This window comes from Phycodurus eques, chromosome 14, assembly GCF_024500275.1.
Source record: "Phycodurus eques isolate BA_2022a chromosome 14, UOR_Pequ_1.1, whole genome shotgun sequence".
In the NCBI taxonomy this organism is placed as follows: Eukaryota; Metazoa; Chordata; class Actinopteri; order Syngnathiformes; family Syngnathidae; genus Phycodurus; species Phycodurus eques.
The window spans coordinates 16530126-16536125 of record NC_084538.1 but is presented as its reverse complement, the minus strand read 5'-3'; the positions used below and the strand labels follow the sequence as shown (position 1 = coordinate 16536125).

Below are 6000 nucleotides of genomic sequence, written 5' to 3'. Positions count from 1 at the left end.
TTCCTTTTAATTAAAGTTAAATTTAAAAAAATTAAAATAATTATTTGAAATTTGCTCAAATTCAATTGAAAACTAATGGACTTTATATACTGTAATATTTTTAGTAATGTACTGCATGTTATGAAAATAATGTCCGTCCAACCCCAAAAAACATGAAGCAGGGTTGTACCACACCAAAAAATACTTGGCTTCCCAAATACCACCATAATGACCAACATTAAAATACAGTAATGGAGTAGGCCCAAATGTTCACCAAAAACGAGACTGAGGTTTCAAGGTTTTAGTCCTAAAAAGTATGCCGCTGTAACATTATCCACAGTTTGAACATTAACATGGGGCCTTAATATGAGAAAAGGAAAAAAAAAAAAAAAGATTAAATACTGATTTTATGTAAATGTATTGCACATAAAACAAATAAAAATTATACTTAAATGTTTTAAAGCATACAATTCTTAAAGAGTAACTGCAAATGTATTTTTTGTACTGTACTATACTTGAAAAGTTAATGTACCGTAGTGGATTAAAAAAAAAAAAAAGGCTGAATGTTTTATTTGTATTTATTCAGTGCTTCTTTTTCATATCACTCGAGAGAGCCCGCGTACCACTTTTGCTACTCGTACCACACTTTGAGAATCACTGACAAATGATTTTCTTATCTGCAGCAAGTCAGCCCTATTTTGTTGATTTTTCTCTCTATACTTAGTTATACTTGTTTTGCAGCAGTTGGTTTTCTACCTAAAAAAAGTACTGTGCATATGACTGCTGGACTCTGCTAGAGGACTCTGCATCTTTTTGCACAATTGTTTTTTGTCAATGTCTTTATGTCCCCAAAGTGTTCTGTAAATTGACTGTCTGTTGTACTAGAGCGGCTCCAACTACCGGAGACAAATTCCTTGTGTGTTTTGGACATACTTGGCAAATAAAGATGATTCTGATTCTGATTCTGGCCACGGTAAGGAGACAAATCTTACTTGAGGAGACACTGAGTGGATAATACTGCAGCATCCAGCACTAATGCACGACAACAGGGGAAGCTAATGTTTGCATGCGTTTTTATTTATTTTCTAGCCGAATATACCCCAGCGATACGGGGATGACTAAAATGCTAAATCATGAATCACGTCTCCTCAGAGAGAGATGATAATCTCCGCAGAACGGAGATTATCAGAGAGAGATGATAATCTCCGCAGAAAGACAGATGGCCATGCCCGAAGAGCTGCACGGATGTTCATGACTGCGAACGTGGCAGAATGAATGGGAGAAAGTTGTACAAGATTAATTCATCACATCGTGGTAGATGATTGCTAGCAGCTAATGTTCTCAACCAGCGTGGATTTACGCATTTTAGGGCACAGACCACAGCCACGATGCGACGAGGGATCCTGGTTAAAGTTAGCCATTTTAAACAAAAAAGAAGCGTTTTGTCAACCTCTTTTTGGCAGTTGCCAAAATGCATCAGCGTTCCATCTTTATGGTGTTGAGACAAAATCTGCAACCCCCCCAAAAAGCACCCAGGATGTAACCAGGTGACTATAGACAGTTTTCAAATAATCAACTTGGGACTTTTCACTTCTTGGACAATGACATGTTTAATTTGGAATAGTACCAGGAGTAATGATTCGATTTTGATTCGCTCGTCATTCGTTATTGACAATGCAAAAAGCGATTGGGGATTTAGACGGTGAGTCCGAGTTCTAGATTCTCCAAGTTGATGCGACAGAATGACCGTGACATAAAAACTCCACTCAAATAGTGCAATGGAACATTATTCGTCAGAAGAGCAGTGTGGGAAGAACAGGTCATTCACTTTAGTAATACATTTTTTTTTTTACATGCCCGAGGATTTTGGAGGCGCTCAAGTTCTCATTCCATGCTTTTTTTCTTTTTGTAAAATTCCACAATAATGACAGCCACTTGAAATGTTGCAACAAAAAGGCCATTTGAACATGTAAACAGGGGTAGTTATATTAAAAAATGTGTTTTCAAAGGCTATTTTTGAACAATAGATTTTATTTATTGTTCTTAACGTCTATAAAAGTGGGTTACAACTTAGTGACAATAGTAAAATGCAGGTCCCCGTGTGACAACAGATGAGAACCACAGCTCTAAAAAAAAAAATCGTCCCTTCCACTCGCTAATAGAACTCCTGCAGCAGGCAGCATGTCTACCACCACCCTCTCTGATAAGCTACTCACTACTTCTGTGTCATCAGGGGGAAAATTGAAGCAATTTGAAATTCAGAGTGACAAGCAGCGACTGGAGCCTGGGCAGCCAGTAAGCAGGATGGATGGATGGCCTGATTTGAAATGACGGGAAAAGTCGAAATAAATAAATGGGGATCCAAAATTGCTGCGGGTGAGGGTGAAAAACAGTCTGACGGCCATTATCATGTCATTATTGAAGATGAAGTGTGCCAAATCTGTTGTGGAATGGAGGCCGGGGCGAGGTAAAATATGCTAAAGGGAACTACTGAAGTAAAAATGTCTCTCTGCTGGCATGATGACAGCAAGGAGGATTCAACAATGACTCTAATTATTGTCACTGCAGTATGTTTACCACCATGTATCCTCCACTGACTGTACAGTATATTACATTCACACTTTCGGTACTAACATACAAACAGTTCAACAGCTCCCCTCAACTCATGCATTAGGAGCGTCCAGGGTGGGGTGGTACTGGGTTGCAGCTAAAGCAAAGGATGAACGAGGTTGAGCTGCAATAGGTTGGACAGGGCTGAGATCCTCCAGTCTGGGTTGGCTAGATAGGACAAGACAGTGACTGGGCAGGAGGCCTGCTGTGGCCACATGCCACCACAGCGGGGACCAAGGCAGCCATGACCAATGGCTTTGAGGACACCATGGCGAAGTGGGGTTGACAGGCAGCTGAGCCGGGACACTCCAATGGGTAAGATGGCCAAGCTGCTCACAGGCCAGACAAGGGGGAGAGAAAGACAAAGGCTAGCGTGAAAGAGGAAGTTGAGGTTAAGATAGTGTCAGATTCACATAAGATGAAAATGCTGATAATAAAAGTGATTCAAGAAGTACAGCGGTAGGAAGAAGTATGTGAACCCTTTGGAATTTCTTACATTTCTGCACAAATTGGTCATAAAATGTAGTCTAACCATCTAAATCACAAGAACAAACAAACACTCTGCTTAAACTAATACAACACAAACAATTATATGTTTTCATATTTCTACAGAGCATAACATGCTAACATTCACAGGACAGGTGGGAAAAGTAAACCCTTGGATTTAATACCTGGTTGTCCCTACTTTTGCGGCAATAACCTCAACCAAACGTTTCCTGTAGTTGAAGATGCGGTCAAGATGAATTTTGGACCATCCCTCTTTACAAAACTGTTGCAGTTCAGTAAAATTCCTGGGATGTGTGCCGTAAATAGCTCTCTTAAGGTCATGCATCTCAATCGGGTGAGGTCAGGACTTTGACCGGGCCACTCCAGAACACATTTTCTTCTTTTGAAGCAATTCTGTTGTTGATTTGTTTCTGTGTTTTGGACCATTATCCTGTTGCAACACCCATCCTCTTTTGAGCTTCAACTGTTGGACAGATGGCCTCAAGTTCTTCTGCAAAATTGCTTGATAACCTTGTAAATAATTTTTTCCATTGATCACAGCAAGGTGTCCAGGCTGTGAAGGATCAAAGCATGCCCATACCATGGTGCTCCCTTCACCATGCTTCACAGTTGGGATACGGTTTTGATGTTGATGTGCTGTGCCATTTTTCCTCTACACATCACATTGTGTGTTCCTCCCAAACAATTCAATCTTGATTTTATCTCTCCACAGAATATTCTACCAGTAGTTCTGTCGAACATCCATGTGAAACTTAAATTGTGGAGGAGTGTTTTTTAAAAAAAAAAAATTTTTTTATAGACAGTCACGGCTTCCTCCTTGATGTTCTCCCATGAATCCCATTCTTGTTTAATGTTTTACGTATGATAGATTTGCCAACAGAAATGTTGGCACTTGCCAGTGATTTCTGTAAGTCTTCAGCTGACACTCTGGGGTTATTTTATTTTTTTACCTCAGTGAGCATTCTGCGCTCAGTGTGCTGTGCTGTTGCAGTCATCTTTACAGGATGGCCACTCCTTGGATGAGTAGCAACAGTGCTAAACTTCTCTATTTACAGACAATTTGACTAACCGTGGACTAATGAACATCAAGACTTGTAGAGAAACCTTTGTAACATTCCAAAGCTTTATCCAAGTCACCAGTTCTTAATTGAATGTCTTCTGAGAGCTCTTTTGAGTGACGCATGGTACATACAGCAATGCGTCTTGACCAGAGGATATTCTAAACTGGTGTGTTTTCTTGTGGACAGAGCAACTTTAAGCCACACCTCCAATCTTGTTCATTGATTGGATTCCACGTTAGCTCACTCCTGACTGATTACCTCTTGGAGAATCCGTAGCCTAGAGGTTCACTTACTTCTTCCTTCCTGTTCTATGAATGGTTACATGTTCATTTCAATGAAAATATGAAAACATAAAACACATTGTTTGTGTGGTATTACTTTAAGCAGACTTTGTTTATTCATGGGGCGGCATGGTGGATAGCACATCTGCCTCACAGTTCTGAGGATTCGGGTTCAAATCCGACCTCACCTGTGTGGAGTTTGCATGTTCTCCCTGTGGCTGTGTGGTAGGTTAACTGAAGACTAAATTGTCTGTAGGTGTGAATGTAAGTGCTAATGTTTTTTTTGTCTATGTGTCCTGCGATTGGCTGGTGATGAGTTCAGGGTGTAACATGCCTCTCGCCCAGAGTCAGCTGGGATAGGCTCCAGCATGCCCGCGACCCTGGTGAGCATAAGTGGTACGGAAAATGGATGGATGGATGGATGTTTATTCTTGTGATTTGGATGAAGATCAGACTACATTTCATTTCTGCAGAAATTTGAGAAATTCAAAAGGGTTCACATACGTTTTTCTCCAACTGTGTAATGATGTCCGAAATGTCATACAATACTTGTTTGTACAATTTTATGGCACATGCATTGTCATGAAGCAGCAGGTGACCTAGTGGTTAGCACATCAGCCCCACAGTTTTGAGGTTTGGGGTCCAAATCACGGAGGCGGTGATTTGGACCCACATTACAAAAACATGAATTTGAAATTTAGGTTTGTTGAAGACGTTAAAGTGACCATAGGTATGAATGTGAGTGTGGATGATTGGTTATCTTTATGTGCCCCCGATTCTCTGCAACACGTCCAGGGTGTACACCGCCTCTCGCTCAAAGTCAGCTGGGATAAGCTCCAGCTCACCCGTGACAATAATGAGGACAAGTGCTATAGAAAATGGATAAATATTGTTTTTCATAGTTGAAGGCTGAAGCCCTAACTCGTATTTGCATCGAGCATGTAAAAGCAGTCTTGTTCCCTCCTGTGTTCTATATCAGTCATAACCTGATGCACTGCTTTCTGTCACATGCTGGAAACAGTGTTGGACAAAGAGTGGGCATCCCAGGCACTGCTGCCATGGTAACCTGGGTCACAGCTCTGTGTGGTGGGTCATTTGGAGGGTTTTACAGATGACAAAAGGGGGGAAATTATGTTTGTAAAAGTGTGCACAATGTGTCCATCTCAGTGATAAGTGGAAGACAAACACGTGAAGGGAGTAGTAAATGAAAATAAATGAGAGAAGTTGAGGATGAAGCCAGCAGATGATGGTGAAGAAAGATGAGGAGAAAGACAAAAAACCTCAGCACATAGTTGGTCAACAGAGCCATATGGCCATCCATTATCAAAGATGCAGATGACTGCAGGCCTGTTATTGAGATTCCTAAAGCAAATATTGACTCCAGCTGGAGCAGGCGCTTTTCTCCAACTCTGACACATGCCTCTTTTCCAATACTTACTTCCGCTGTCCTCTATCTGACTTAGACAAATTGATTAGATTGAGCAAGAAACTTTTACAAATGAAACGAGAATGATCAAAAGACAGGAGTAAATGCCACAGGAGAAAGGGAGGGCTACGCAACG

General features: G+C 40.9%; 1 protein-coding gene across 11 annotated transcripts in view; it reads right to left on the bottom strand.

The window, feature by feature from the left end:
* Nucleotides 1-6000, bottom strand: part of ralgapa2 (Ral GTPase activating protein catalytic subunit alpha 2) — a 131617-nt gene that overhangs the window by 11623 nt on the left and 113994 nt on the right. The gene's annotated exons all lie outside the window — the stretch shown is intronic.